General features: G+C 50.3%; 1 protein-coding gene across 8 annotated transcripts in view; it reads right to left on the bottom strand.

The window, feature by feature from the left end:
- The window catches only part of HRH1 (histamine receptor H1), a 187,520-nt gene that overhangs the window by 43,432 nt on the left and 128,322 nt on the right, over positions 1-15,766 (bottom strand). The window contains exons 2-3 of one of the 8 annotated variants that reach the window (XM_055558442.1): positions 2,487-2,618; positions 1,777-1,944 (exon numbers count right to left, since the gene is read on the bottom strand). The exons of 6 other annotated variants lie outside the window; for them this stretch is intronic. The gene's annotated coding sequence lies outside the window, so the exon portion shown is untranslated. The remainder of the gene's footprint in view (positions 1-1,776; positions 1,945-2,486; positions 2,619-15,766) is intronic. One more of the 8 variants, XM_055558443.1, reaches the window with a different exon arrangement.

Raw genomic sequence — 15,766 nt, 5'->3', positions numbered from 1 at the left:
GCTAAAAGCTTAGAAATGATCTGGTTAATTGGTTCTCAAACAAAGGCTCTTTTAAAAATCTTTCCTGCATGAAATAATTCCATCCACCACCAAAGTCCAGGGATTAAGAGAGACTCCACTTTCCCAGCTTTGAATGACTCAAAGGCACACTTGGTGTGTTCCATCACACTCTCATGGTGTGAGGGCTCAGAGCCGAGCCACCGTGTCGAGGCAAATCCAGCAGAAACGGAGGAGGCCTGGGCAGCAGGTAAATGATTTCCTTTGACTTCCCGAAATGTTAACAGCAGCCCTGGAAGCTGAGCGCAGGGGGTCCCCATTTACAACCACCACGTGACTACCTGAAGGGGAAAAGTTTCTGCTTTGAGTTTTCCAGGACAAGCTCCCTGTGGGCAGCTCAGTGGACTCAGGACAAAGCCTAGGTAGGAGAGCTTTCTTCCCCAGGTGTTCGGTTCCCTCTCTCGGGGACAGCCATGGGCTGGTGACATCTTCAATTTACAGATGGCCCTTAACCAACAGAGCCTGAGGTTGCATTGATTTTTTTTTTTTAAACCTGTTTTTTGGAAGCCCGAATCAGACATTAGGTCCTTACAAGCCTCTGGAGACATTCCCACCCCTGTCCCCCACTCTTGGAAAACCCCACCCCCACCCCAGCAAAGTACCCTGTACCCTGCCTCCTCTGGCAGGCTCTTCTCCCACGTGGAATTCCACCCTTCCCCTGCCCTCCACCACCTCCCCTGCCCACCTGCCTGGTCTGTGCTGCACTTAATTGCTCAGTTGTGTCCGACTCTTTGCAACCCTCTGGAGTGCAGCCCGCCAGGCTCCTCTGTCCAAGGGATTCTCCAGGTGAGAACACTGGAGTGGGTTGCCATGCCCTCCTCCAGGGAGCCTCCCTCGCCCAGGGATCGAACCCACATCTCCTGGGTCTCTCGCACTGGCAGGTGGGTCTTTCGCCACTAGCACCACCTGGGGTGGGGAGAGGCCTTCAGTATATAACCCCATCTATCAAGTAAGTGCTTCCCCGCCTAGACCTTGGGAGTCCCGACGGATACAAATGTGTCTAAGTCCCTGGGTTGCACAGCCCAGCACATGGCAGGCCCTCAGTATACAATGCTATCAAGTTATGGAGCCTCTTTGAGCTGGAGGTCTAGCCCAGCCTTCCCATTTTACAGACAAAGAAGCTGAGCCTCAGAGCCAGGAGATGATTCCTCAGCCCGACGGACAGCTTTAGGGGAGACCTCCTCTCTCTTATGAGCTGGGAAGTAGCAATATTAATATTAATCTACTCATCTTTCCATGGAGAAGGCAATGGCAACCCACTCCAGTGTTCTTGCCTGGAGAATCCCAGAGACGGGAGAGCCTGGTGGGCTGCCGACTATGGGGAGTCGCACAGGGTCGGACATGACTGAAGCGACTTAGCAGCAGCAGCAGCATCTTTCCACTTCAAGTCCAGTGCTTTTTCAAGCACCTACTGTGTGCAAGGTACAACACAGGGCTACAGAAATGATGAGCATCCACAAGCCACAGGGAGAGAAGACACAAGCAGGGACCATGGAGACACACATGGGAGACAGAAGAACCCAGAGGAGGGAGAGAGAAGGCTTTGTGGAGAAGCGGCACCCGAGCTTTGCACAAAGAGCTCATAGACCGTCAGTGCCGGAGCTGGAGCCCACATCCCTGCTCCATTGTCCACCTGCTCTCAGACTGCACTGTCCCTCCAACACGCAGTGTAACTGTTAGGTTGACTTAGGCTAAAAGGAACAGAAAACCCCAACTCACTTGGCTGAAGTGATAAGGAAGTGTCTTCTCGCTCTAACAAGAAGTCCTGAGTCAGCACAGCTCCGGGGTGGGTGAGCTCCGCTCTTCGAGGATGTCATCAAGGACTCCTTTGCCACCTTTTGGCTCTGCTGCGCCCAGTGTCTCTAAGGAGTGTGCTCAGATCACTTCCTGGTTATGAGACAATGGCCCAGGCCCGGAGGTCACACCCAGGCATGACAACATCCTGCTCTCTGACTTTCTTTCCTAAGATCAAGGAATCTTTCCTAGAAACACATGGACCCCAGCCCCACCAACTTTCCTAACGACTCAAGCCCTAATGTCTCACTACCGAGTGAATCACCAACCATGGGGGTAGATTTCCCAGGAGTGGCTGAATTAAGAACAGGGTCACCTTCCCTGAGGGTTAGTTACTCAAGTAAAATGAGGGTTCTACTGCCAGGAACCAGGGGGCTGACCGCCAATTGTCACTCTGACACTTATTGACCACAACGACTGCGTGTGGGGTTCCTTATCTGGGGAACATCAGAAACGGAACAAATAAAGGGGGCAGGTCTTCAGCCAGGCACTGTCTTGAATCCACAGCAGCACCTAACAATTATGCCTGGGTCCGTGCCATGGGCCTGGCTCCGTGCCAGGCAGGGGGGATTGTGATGGGCTAGATAGACAGTCCTGTGCCCAGGAGGGGAACAGATAGGTGAACGGGCCGTTACCACGCAACATGACGAGTGCTATGGTGGTGAACGGGAGAGCCACGGATGCTGGGGACGTGGCTCACTCTGCCCAAGACAGGAAGGGTGTAAGCAGAGAAGGCTTCCTGGAGGAGACATAGTCCAAACCATGACCTGAAGGAAAAGCAAGAGTTACCTAGGCAGGGAAATGTGGGCACTGGAGGCAGAGGGAAGAGCATATGCAAAGGCCCTGAGGTGAATGACTGTGAGTATCCCCGAGGGCTGGCGGGATGTTTCACGAATAAGCACAAGATCTGGAGTCACCACTAAACGGGAACAGGCAAGCTGTTAAGGCTTTCGTCGTGAAGTCGTGAAGCCGCTCAGTCGTGTCTGACTCTTCATGACCCCACGGACTGTAGCCCACCAGGCTCCTCCATCCATGGAATTTTCTAGGCAAGAGTACTGGAGTGGGTTGCCGCTAAGACTTGAGTGCCTCAACTATTTCAGGGGTAATTATATCAAAACGGATCTCACAGGGTAGGTGTGAGGCTCAAATAAGGTCTTGCCTTTATAACGATCACACCGCAGTCCAGTATTGTAATGATCTGATTATGAGGCTTGGATGCTACAGTGAAGAGCTGACAGCAGAGTCAGGTGGGGCTGAGCTCCTCCCGGTTCAGCAGAGCTGGGTGGGGGACTGGCCTTCTCCTCGGGACTCTCTGGGCAGGTGGCCTGGGTTTCCGCCACTGCATATGTGGCCATCAGCCACATGTGTCTGGGGAGACCTTGACTGGGGTGGGTCTGAGTTGAGATCTGCTGTAAGTTGAAGAGGATATGCTGGAGTTTGAAAAATTAATCCTTGCTCCCTGGCCACCATGTAAAAACGGCTCATTCAAATTTCTTTATGTTGATTCCATGCTGAAATGATCAGATTGGGAGTATACTGAGTCAGATAAAATGTGTTATTGAAATGAATGGCATGCATTTCTTTTTCCTTTTTAAAACGTGACTACCAGAGAGGCTTCCCAGGTGGCGCTAGTGGTAAGCAACCCATCTGCCAGTGCAGGAGACTTAAGAGACACAGGTTCGATCCCTGGGTCGGGAAGATCCCCTGTAGGAGGGCATGGAGACCCACTCCAGTATTCTTGCCTGGAGAATCCCATAGGCAGAGGAGCCTGGCAGGCTTCAATTCAGAGGGTCACATAGAGTCAGTCACGACTGAGGCAACTTAGTGTGTAGCACTAGATGTTTGCCATCACATTTGAGGTTCAAGTACATTTCTACAATATCAGATGGTGCTGGGCTAGGCATGACATCCCACTGCAGATGTAAAGAAACAGAAATACTGGCCCATTCAATGACCCCGCCCTGGTCTGTGGCTAAGAGGATGCAGCAGGGACAGGGATCCGGCACCAGCTCCGTGATCTTCGCTCATCGGCTCACCCTGCTCTCTGCACAAGCCCCTCCTCTGACTCCAGGGAGCTCACTTAGTGTCGCTCATGTGGATACGCTCCTCACCCCACTCGGCTCTCCTGCTTTTGAAGCTCCAGACTGTTTTTGGACGGACCTATCTCCTCCCAGGCTACCCGCCTCCTCTTTGCTTAAAGAGCCCCATTTCTTGGAACTGTTGACAAGTGATGCTCCCGACAGAGCAGGAGGGAGGGCAGAGGTGTAGAAAGACCCAGTGGCTATTGTGCGGGAAGGGAACCGAGCGCTGAAGTCACGTGGGCTCTGCAGTCAGCCCAGGGCTGGGAGGAAAGCGTGCGTGCTGGGTCTAACCCAGCCATGGACCCGTGAGGGCCCTAAACAAGCACGAACGCCCATGGGCCCAGGGCCCCTTGATGGCTGCTACCGCATCACCACTATCTGTTTGGGGACATCTCCAGTGGCAAGTCTCAGATGCCGGGGACTCAACCCACCTGAGCTGTCTCATCACCTCTCACGAATTTAGCGGACCCCTTGGTCTCCTCTGAGATAACTGTGCATTTCCAAAGGGGCTCTCCTCCTGGGGACATTCTCTCCTCACCCCTTCTACCCCCACTTTCCTCACCTCCTTCCACTCCCCACAAGCCCCTCACCACCACAGGGCAGGATGGAAGTGCAGTAGAGTTGACCAATCCTGCAGCGGTGATGCTCAACCGGCTTCCTGAGACCACCCTCAGGTGCGGTCCCCAGTGCCTCGGGGGGTCCCCAGGAGGGCCAAGGCTCCACTGCCCACAGCAGCGATCTGTGTGCTCCCAGCTTTCATCAGTACTCTCCTTTTACACTCAGCTTCCTCATCATCCCCTTACTCCAAATCCTCACCGCAAGGTCTGCTCTGGGAACTACGCAAACTAAGTTGTCATCTTTCCCCCCGAAATTGCTCCTTGTTCCTGGATTGTCCTGCCCTCCTCTCAGATGCTGTGGCATCTGGAAAACAGGAAGTCAACTTGGATTTCTGTCCCCATCTCCCCCACCACGTTCCAACCATCTCTAAGTGCTGCCCACCCTACCTCCTAAATGTTTCTCAACTCCATCCACTTTTCCGGATCACTTTGGTGCTGCTTCTGGGTCACCTCCCCATCGTCTCTGTAGCCTTCTGCATCCCTGCGGCAAGCCCCAAATCCATCCAGATCTGCCAAGCCCAGGCCCACGTATCCAAACACCTGGACAACCCTCCCCCCCCACACACTCACAGGGCCCTTCATGGCTGGCATCTCCCAACCTCCTCCGGGGCACCTGTGTCTATGGCTGGGTGCCCACCCATCAGCCACACACCTATAAAGCAGGAAGTCCTCCCCAGGCGATTTCTTTCTGCATTATCCCGATTCTGCCTTGCGAAGTTCTTACGCATCAACCCTCTCCTTTCTTTTTTCCTGTCCCTGCCTTGCTTCAGGAGGCAGGAATGCCACGATCCTCTCCTAACTGGTCTGCCCTCCTCCCGTCTTGCCCTCTCTCATCCCTTCTCTTTGCTGTTGTTACAGGGATTGTCCTAAGACACCATCAGATCATGCCAGAATCCTGGTCCACTCTTCACTGCTCCCCACGTCCCACAGGGTACACTCTGTCTTTGACATGAAAGACCCCTTACAGTTTGGTTCCAAAAACCTCAACTCCCACATCTATCCCCCAAATCCATGACTGCAACCGCCCCAGTCCATTTATGCTCTTTATTGCTAGGGTTCCACGGCCATTAGGGCTGGACCTAGAGGTGGCATCTCCCTTGAAAGCCCCGTCAGCTCAGTAGGAAGCCCCCACTCCCCTCTCCTCCACCCCAGAGAATGCCACCCACCACCAGCCACCTGCACATTCACCCCAGAAACCAAGCAAAACCAGATGTCCAATACAGAATGCCAGTTGTTAGCATAATAAGAGATGGGCCTCCAAGTCATTCATCTACTTTTGTCCTCCCATTCCTTCATTAAATAAAATCCTGGTAGCAGGACAGAATGGGAATTAGATCTGAGGGGAAAATGTCTGGAGCATGAGGAATTGGAAGGGGAGGGTGGGGGATGGGAGCTGGTTTGGGTGGCACTTTGTGAGGAGGGCAGTGAGCAAGCACTGTGGGCATGCAAGGCGGAGGGTGTGCAAGGCAGATGGGGTGGGCAAGGTGGAAGAATATGCAAGGCGGAGGGTGTGCAAGGCAGATGGGGTGGCCAAGGTGGAAGAATATGCAAGGCGGAGGGTGTGCAAGGCAGATGGGGTGGGCAAGGTGGAAGAATATGCAAGGTGGAGGGTGTGCAAGGCAGATGGGGTGGGCAAGGTGGAAGAATATGCAAGGCGGAGGGTGTGCAAGGCAGATGGGGTGGGCAAGGTGGAAGAATATGCAAGGCGGAGGGTGTGCAAGGCAGATGGGGTGGCCAAGGTGGAAGAATATGCAAGGCGGAGGGTGTGCAAGGCAGATGGGGTGGGCAAGGTGGAAGAATATGCAAGGTGGAGGGTGTGCAAGGCAGATGGGGTGGGCAAGGTGGAAGAATATGCAAGGCGGAGGGTGTGCAAGGCAGATGGGGTGGCCAAGGTGGAAGAATATGCAAGGCGGAGGGTGTGCAAGGCAATTGGGTGGGCAAGGTGGAAGAATATGCAAGGCGGAGGGTGTGCAAGGCAGATGGGGTGGCCAAGGTGGAAGAATATGCAAGGCGGAGGGTGTGCAAGGTGGATGGGGTGTGCAAGGTGGAAGAATATGCAAGGCGGATGGGATATGTGAGGTGGTAGGGTGTGTGAAGAGGATGTGCAAGATGGAAGAATGTGCATGGTGGAGATTGTACAAGGTAGATAGGGTGTGCGAGGTGGAGGGTGTGCAGGAACAGGAAGTGTGAGGCCACAGGGGACCAGCTGCAGCTCTCAGGACCTACAGCTTTGCAGAAGCGTGGGTCTCGGGTCCCCCCGGGTCCCTGGGCTACAGATAGAAGAGGCTACAGGTAGTGAAGGAGCGAAACGACTGAGGGTCCTGAGGGGTATCTGGGTAAGTGAGGCTTCAGCTACAGAGTGGGATAAATGATGCTGAAAGGCAAGCAGACTCAGAGAGCAGCATCTCCATTTTCCAGGCACGTCATGACGACTGGAGTTGAAAACTCACCTGCAACCACCAGCTAACAAAGGCAGAACAAGGACTTTCCAGTCACCTGTCCAGTGTGGGCCTCCCTGCTCTGTCTCTAGGGGCTAATGCTGCGGGCTTGGGAGCTGTGCAGATATGAGGGAAGCCTTCAAGGAGCAGTCTTTTTCTAAATTAATTTTGTGGATGCAGCTTGTGACCCCACAACATAAATACATACGGTAATACTTTTAAAGATGATCTTCAAAGGGCACGCGTACAGTGATACCCAGCAATTACAACTATGAAGTCATGGTTTCCAGAAATGATGACTAAATTGGGTCACATTTCTTTATTTTTTATTGAATCCACCAGGTGACTGCTATAAACATCCAAACTAGCACTGAGGTCATTTTCAGATAATGTGCCTTTTCAAGACAGTACTTTCTGTTCAAAACAAAATAATTTATAGAGCATCCTATAAAATGAAAGGTTTTATATGGACCTTTCCTGGGGCATAATTTTAGGGAGAAAAATCCTTGCCTATAACATGCCAGGCCTGTACCTGGCCCTGAGGTCATGTAGGGTCCCAGCTTCAGGAAGCTCATGGTACAGAAGACAAGCAGTGAGAAATGGAAAGAAGTCAAGGGAGATTATAGGAATGTATAAAAGTGTCTTAATCCAGTGCTTCTCAAACTTTAATTGCACATGAATCACTTGGTAAAACACAGATTCTCCAGGCTTCTATGGTGCTCCAGTGTTAAGAATTCACCTTGAAATACAGGAGACACAAGATCGATTCCTAGTCAGAGAACTAAGAACCCACATGACTCGGGGTAATGAAGCCCGTGTGCCACAGCTAAACAGAGTCCGTGCACCTTAATGAACAATCTTGCAACAAAGATCCCACATGCTGTCACCGAGACCCAATACAGCCAAATAAAAATTTAAAAATGAGTTAGACTTTAAAAACAAAAATAGAGATTCTCAATGAGTAGGACTGGGGTCGAGTCCAAGATTTTGCATTTTTAACCAGCTCCCCAGGTGATGCCGATGCTGCCGGTCCGTGGACCACACTTTGAGTAGCTGAATGGCTGCTTGTGATTTGGGATATAATTCCCTTTAACAGCATCATATTTCCAAAAGGGCAGTGTCTCAAACATAATACATGGGTCAATAGCATCACCGACTCAAAGGACATGAATCTGAGCTAACTCTGGGAGATAGTAGAGGACAGAGGAGCCTGGTGTGCTACGGTCCACGGGGTCACAGAGCATCAGACATGACTTAGCGACTGAACAGTAACAACAACAACGAAAATCAAAAGCTCTGAAAGGCTTGGAGGGATGACACGATGAGGCTCAAGCTGCTGTTCCTGAGGTGCACTGACTGTGTGCTAGGAGAGGAAACAGACAAGTTTCCATCCTGCAGGCGTGAGCAGCTGAAAGGAGGGAGACAAGTAAAAATCAAAGACCCCTCATACACACAAATGTAAACGAGCATCTGGGACAAAGCTTGTGAGAGTCTGTAAGAGGGAGCGTGACCTGGCTGGAGAGGTTGGGGATGGGGGAAGGAGAGAAGAGCAGAGGCCTGGCCGAGGACCAAGGGGACCTGGATGAGGCTGGGCAGAGGGGTGAGGCCCCTACGCAGGTGCCGACCACGCAGGACTTCGAGAAGTTTCACGTCCATGCTAAGAGTGTGAGGGGCTCCTGAAGTGTCTTACCCAGGAGAAAGAATATAATCAGATTTGCATTGTGAAAAGCCAAAGCTGGCTCTGGCTGCAGCGGAGGATGGGCTGGAGGGGCCAGAGCATGTCCCTCCCCTGGGAGGCACAGGGCCTGACAGAGACCGTGTTTAGTCTCTCTCTGGGTGGCAGAAAACTCTCAAGCTACGGACGGCCGCTTTCTGCCCCATGGATGCTGGAAGCAGGACAGTCGGTCTGCTCAGTCACATGGGAATGAATCGGACACCCAGGAAGTAACTGTGGGAGAGAGGTCTTGCGAGGAGGACGGGGGAGCTGGGCCTCTCTTGTACTCCGGCTTCTGGTTCCAGCCCTTCCTGAAGGCTCCTCTGCAACTTTGCCCCTATTTCTTGGACTGCCTCTGTATCTTTATGAAGAGTTCCTTGGTTGAGGAGGTTTCTGTTCCTTGCAACCCTGAGAGTCCTCGAGAGCTCAGCAGCACACTTGCCCGGAGGCTTTCACAAGTGCAAGGGCACCACCCAGGTTGTAGCAGCATCCCAGGATTAGAGTCTCCGACACCCCATAATTTGAGCCAGTGACACTGTAAAGTCACTAAGTTCTGAAGAATTCACGTAGGTTCCTGAACTCCGGCAGGGACGCACGAGGTGGTTCCCACCCACTGCGCTGCGGGGGTGGGAGTTACAGTCAAGCCAGGAGTGGGAAGATGGGGGCAGTGGGTGGCCAAGGGACCACGTGGTAGAAATGCCTGGACGTGGTCCCAGTGGAAGCACAGCCAGGCTTTGAAGGTCCACCTCCGGCCCTGTCCAGCCAGCCCCGTTCAAAGCTGTTTACAGTTTCTCCTCACATTGGAGGCTTGGGTTTGATTTACAAGGGACGGGGAGGAACTGTGAATCTTTTCAAAAGGAATAACAAACTTGCAGCAAGTTTCAAGGTCCGGGAACCACTCTTTACAGTGTTCTGCTCTCTTTGGTAACAGGAAAGGAGATTCAGGATCTGAAAAATCCCCCTTGAAAAGAAAACGTCTTGAAGGAATGTCAAACCTACCTTTGAAAGCTACCAAGATGATGTTTTGTTAATCAGGAAATTCATTTCTTTATCTCGAACACGGGGTAATTCTCCTCTTGACATGACGTCTTGAGGATTAAATATGGACATTCGGGGTAGCCTAACGTATGCTGTGGGCTTCCCATGTGGTCTGAGTGGTAAAGAACCCGCCTGTCAATGCAGGAGACATGAGATGCAGGTTTGATTCCTGGGTTGGGAAGATCCCCTGGAGAAGGACATGGCAACCCACTCCAGTATTCTTGCCTGGAAAATCCCAGGGACAGAGGAGCCTGGCGGGCTGCAGTCGCAAATAATTGGCCATGACTGACGCCACTTAGCACATAGCACAACAAAGGAAGCCGTGAAGATAAATGCTGGTAAACACAGTGATTCTTTTCTTTTTTGTCTCACACAAAGAAAATTTCTGTTTTAATGGTTATGCACATATTTTAAGGCATATTAGAAAAAAAAGTACCTCAAGCCCCTAGTTTCACGGCTAGCATTGCTCAGGATGAGGCTTAGTTTGAAAAATGAGTTGAGGATAAACAAGGTCCTGTTGTAAAGCACAGGCAACTGTAATCAGAATCCTGTGATAAACCACAAGGGAAAGGAATATGAAGAAGAATATATATGCATAACTGAGTCACTTTGCATATATATGCAAAAATTAACACGATATTGTAAATCAAGTATTCTGCTGCTGCTAAGTTGCTCAGTTGTGTCCCCCAAGAACTGTAGCCTACCAGGCTCCCAGGCTCCTCTGTCCATGGGATTCTCCAGGCAAGAATAACTGGAGTGAGTTGCCATGCCCTCCTTCAGGGGATTTTCCCGACCCAGGGATTGAACCCGTGTCTCTTACATCCCTGCATTGGCAGGTGGATTCTTTACCACTAGCGCCACCAATGATACTTCAACAAAATTTTAAAAGTTACTGGAACATTTCATCAGGCAGCTTATAAGTTTGCAACCTAACTTTCTAAAATAAAAAATACTATATGTTGGCAGAAAAAAAGTGAGTGGATTTATAAAGTATTGGGTTGGCCAAAGATGTTCTGTAACATCTTAAGGAAAAACTCAAAGGCACATTTTGGCCAACGCAATAACTGAATGAACAATAGTGCAGTTAGTAGACTAGTAAGGCCAAGGTCGTAAAATTCAAGAATGCCGAGATGAAGGGAAGGCAAGCATCTGGCCCAGAACCTCCTATAGACCAGGAGCCCCATTGTGACAGCCACCATATCACAAGTACCTATGCCATCGCTAATCCTTCTAACTGGCAGGTAGGAATTATCCTTCCTATTTTAGAGTTGATAACGGAAGGCTTGGAGAAATGAGAATACTTGCCAAATGCAAACAACTAGAGAGCGCCGAGGTTGGGATATTTAAACGTAGGTCTGCTTACCTTCGCACAGAGTCAGACACGACTGAAGCGACTTAGCAGCAGCAGCAGCAGCTGCTGCTTACATTCAGCTCCCAATTTCCCTAACTGCAACACATCACCCTTAACAATACATCATTTTCTCTCTTCTCTAGAAAACACAAGCATCTTTGAGAAGAGACCTCATAAAGCCCCCAGGTTTGGAGCCTAGTCTATTTTACCCTAACTGATATACTTACACTACGTATCTGTTTCCATTTGTGCTTGGACAACTGAGAATTGGACCATAAAGAAGGCTGAGCACAAAGAAGAACTGATGCTTTCGAACTGAAGCACTGGAGAAGACTCTTGAGAGTCCCTTGGACTGCAAGGAGATCCAACCAGTTCATCCTAAAGGAAATCAGCCCTGAATATTCATTTGAAGGACTGATGCTGAAGGTGAAGCTCCATCCAATACTTTGGCCACGAGTTGTGAAGAGTCAAGTCATTGGAAAAGATCCTAATGCTGGGAAACTTTGAGGGCAAGAGGAGAAGGTGGTGACAAAGGATGAGATGCTTGGATAGCATCACCGACTCAAGGGACATGAGTTTGAGCAAAGTTAGGGAAATAGTGAAGGACAGGGAAGCCTGGCGTGCTGCAGTCCATGGGGTCACAAACAGTCGGACACTGAGTGACTGAACAACAAAAACAAATTTCTACTGAACCAACAAACTTTAAGACCAGCCCTTCCTTCCATGTGACTGACCTACTGCCCCACCCTTAGCAGGCCCAGGGGGCCTAGCCTGGGTCAGCTTGGCCTGGGGCAGCATGTGACAGCCGTCCTTCCTCACTACTGGGTGGGAAGAGCTCAGGCCCAAGTGAGCACTAGGGAAGGGGACGGAGGCCTTGCATTCTGGTCTAATTGTGCTCACTTGGGGGCCCCTGGGGTCCAGGTGCGTTGCTGGAGTCACGGTTGCAGAACGACACTCTGCTCAGCGTCCTCTGGGCACTTATGTTCTCGCTGGGGGTGTGCAGGGCATGAGCAGGTCTTCCTGGGCTACATGCCACAGGAATGACACCCTCTACCAACATCTGCAATTTCCCAAAAGTTCCCCACATGGCACCAGAGCCATTCCTGCCCTTCTCCCTAAACGCAGCCACTCTAGAGGTGCAGGCTTCCTGACTGTCTCTCCTCCAATTACGTGGGTTCTCACTATTCTCATTCCCTTAGTGGCCATTTTTCACAAAGGGGTGCATATGTGTTTAAATTATCATCATAATACCATTCCATGTAAATAGTTAACTTCTGTTTCAGCCAAACAACAAGCTGTTACACATCCTGGACCACTGAGCTCCCTGAGAATTGCCCACAATCCATCTACTGCTGCCCAGGGTCCCATCAGGGTCCTGGCTGATGTGGACGGAGCCCTGTGCCCCCAGCACTGTTTTAAGACCATTGTACGCATTAGCTGACTTCTTCTTGAGGTACTATTGCCTCCCCATTTTACAAATGAAGAGACTGAGTCTCAGAAGGGTTGAATGACCGGATTATGAGTGCAGAGCTGTGCCCGTCACCACTGGGCTGGTCTATGGCAAGAGTGCATCTCCTGAATCTGGAAGGATCACAGGTTTATCTGAGAGTAAAGAGATCTGGGCTGCAGTTACACAGAGTGGTGTGACCTTGGACAGCTTACTCCACCTCGCTGAAACTTCCTCATCTGTGCAAGGGGGACAAGGCCTGTTTTGCTCACTCAGAGGGTTCCTGTGAAGGACAGAAGAGGTAACTGATGGGAAAATACTTAGTTTTTGGCAAATGCGTGCATGAAGAGACTGGGACAGGTGGATGAGTCCAAGGCGGTCATGCCTTCAGGTCGCATTAGGATCTTTGGAACAGATACATTTTCTTCGGTGGGCTCCTGCCCAAAGCCCAGTGTTCAAGGAACGGCTGTGAGGAGCACTGGGAATGCACCATGAGATCTGAAGCGGGACACTTCCCATCTCTGGGCTTTGCCCTCCTCCACCCGAAAGTGAGGGCACCTCAGAGGCGGTCCCCTTCTATCCCAGTGTTTTACAATGTTGACCCTGTTTCTGGGTTAAAATACTCATAAAACAGGGAATGGCTTATATTAGGAATTCTTCTTGCTGGTGGGAGCAAAACACTAGCAATGTGCCTGACAGATATTAATGGTGTGTACACATGCAACACATAAACAGCCTTTAAAACAGCATTTCTGCCTCCCAAACATCAGCATTCTGCTAGGAGATCTTGAGCCTGGATGTTCCTTCTCATCAGAAACTAAGGACCTCGCCTTTGTCCCATGAGCCCAGACTCCAACCTTCCCCTTCCAGAGTACATTTTCTTGTCTAAGCTCTCTTGAACTTGAAACTAGTTTAGGAGGAAACAGCAACCTTGAAGTCGGGCAAGACTCTCTGAATGCTTCCTTGTCTGGGAAACAGACATGGTAAGAGCTCTCTTACAGGCTGGCAGTGAGGATTAAATGAAACAAAACAAGTTAAGTCCTTGGGCATATAGTAGGCATTCAATAAACAGTAGCTCTTATTACTGAGGGCTGGGACTGTATTAGTCAGCCTAGGCTAAGTTATGCTGCAAAAACCAAACACACCCAAATCTCAGAGGTATAACAAAGCAAAAGTTAATTTCCTCCTCATGCTAAATGGTCAGTCCTGGTCAGCAGGGGATTCTGTTCCATGTGGTGACCCCGAGAGGCAGGATGAAGAGGCTCTGTCATCTGATACACAGCTGATGAACACCACATGGGATGCGAGTGCCAAAGGATCTTCAGTAGCCAATGAAATGCTATGGACTTGACCACCCAGAACTAGGTACTGGCCCTGATTGGCTGCCAGGGGCTAGGCAATGTAGGGGAGTACACGGAATATTAGATGACACAGAGTCAAACTTTATGCAATACAGAGCCAAATTTTGTTGACCTTTACTTCTCCCACAGTGCTTAGCATAATGTTATTAGAGAAAGACACGAGTCAAAAAGAAGCCGTCTCTGATGATGTAATAATTTTCTAACTGAAAGAATGTTCTCTCTTTTTCTTTCCATTTTAATCAGATGTTTGTTACTCTCACCATGCAGTTTATCACTGAGACCAGTATTTCAGAAGTTTTATAAATAATGCTCATTGTGAGGAAGTTGGCCAATACCCTTTGAATTAAGAGAAAGTCCCAGGTCATGTTTATGCCATGAGTTTACACTTGGGAGGAGGAAGAAAAAGAAGGAGGAATGAGACTGATAAGGAAAAGATAACAAGTTACTGGCATTTCTTAATATTTCCAACCCTCCTCAGGAACCTTAAGTCACTCTGGGGGATAGGTAGGTGGTTCCTGGCATGGAAGTCAGTGCAAGGGGGCAGTATGGCTTGCCCATGGACCTCCAACAAGTCAGGGTAGATCAACATTCCTCCCAAACCTAGACAGTGCATTAAAAAGCAGAGACATCACTTTGCTGACAAAGGTCCATTTAGTCAAAGCTATGGTTTTTCTAGTAGTCATGTATGGATGCGAGAGTTGGACCAGAAAGAAGGCTGAGTGTTGAAGAATTGATGCCTTAGAACTGTGGTGCTGGAGAAGGCTCTGAGAGTCCCTTGGACTGCAAGAAGATCAAACCAGTCCATCCTAAAGAAATCAACCCTGAACATTCATTGGAAGGACTGATGCTGAAGCTGAAGCTCCAATACTCTGGCTACCTGATGTGAAGAGCTGACTTATTGGAAAAGACCCTGATGCTGAGAAAGATTGAAGTCAGGAAGAGAAGTGGGTGACAGAGGAGGAGATGGTTGGATGGTATCACTGAGTCAGTGGACATAAGTCTGAGCAAACTCTGGGAGACGGTGGAAGGACAGGGAAGCCTGGAGTGCTGCAGTCCATGGGGTCACAAGGAATCTGACGTGACTGAGTGACCGAACAACAATGTTCCTCCCACACTTTCTCTTCTTCCCAGACCCTGGCATTCTGCAAAGTCCTCCTTCCTGCCCTATATTCATTGAAATTATTGTGAGTCAGGACAACACGTGGATCCATTTACACAAGAGAATTCCTGAGCGCTGCTGCTGACTGCACCTCACCCCCTATTCTGGGTGGAGAAAGCAGAGCTCAGGACAGATCCTTTCCCATGGAAGGAATGGCCCATTGCTGGGCTCCCTTTCGGACTCCCAGATGTGTTCTGGTGCTGGCTCTGCCGCCACATCACTGGGTGACCTTGGACTGGATGCTCCTCTCAGGGCCTCCCTTTATTCATCCATAAACTCCTTCAACAAGCATGTGTGCAGGCTGGGAGGAGGGCTGGGGGACAGGTAGGTGACTAAGCCATGAACTTGCTCTCCAAGCAGAGGAGTGGGGCGAGCAGGGGTCAGGAGGGCTGCCTATGCCAGCAGGCCAGGCATGGACAACAGGGAGGATGGAGGCCGGTGACCGGAGGGCTGAGGAGAGTTCGCGTTCACACTATGACCAAAGGAGCCAGCTGCCTCTCGGCTCCTGACATGCTCGCCAAGTGGGAACATGGGTCCGGTGTGGGCAAAATCTCTTGAATTTTTTTTTTTTGCAAGAGAAGCAGGAAAGATAAAATTATATATGAAATGTGAGCAGACCAACCAAATCAACTTCATCTGTTGCCTGGCTGAAGCCCATGGCCCACCCATTTGCAACTCCTAATGGATGTCAGTGAGGGGACTTTATGAG

This window comes from Bubalus kerabau, chromosome 20, assembly GCF_029407905.1.
Source record: "Bubalus kerabau isolate K-KA32 ecotype Philippines breed swamp buffalo chromosome 20, PCC_UOA_SB_1v2, whole genome shotgun sequence".
Lineage (NCBI taxonomy): Eukaryota > Metazoa > Chordata > Mammalia > Artiodactyla > Bovidae > Bubalus > Bubalus kerabau.
This window is presented reverse-complemented; position numbering and strand designations above follow the sequence as displayed.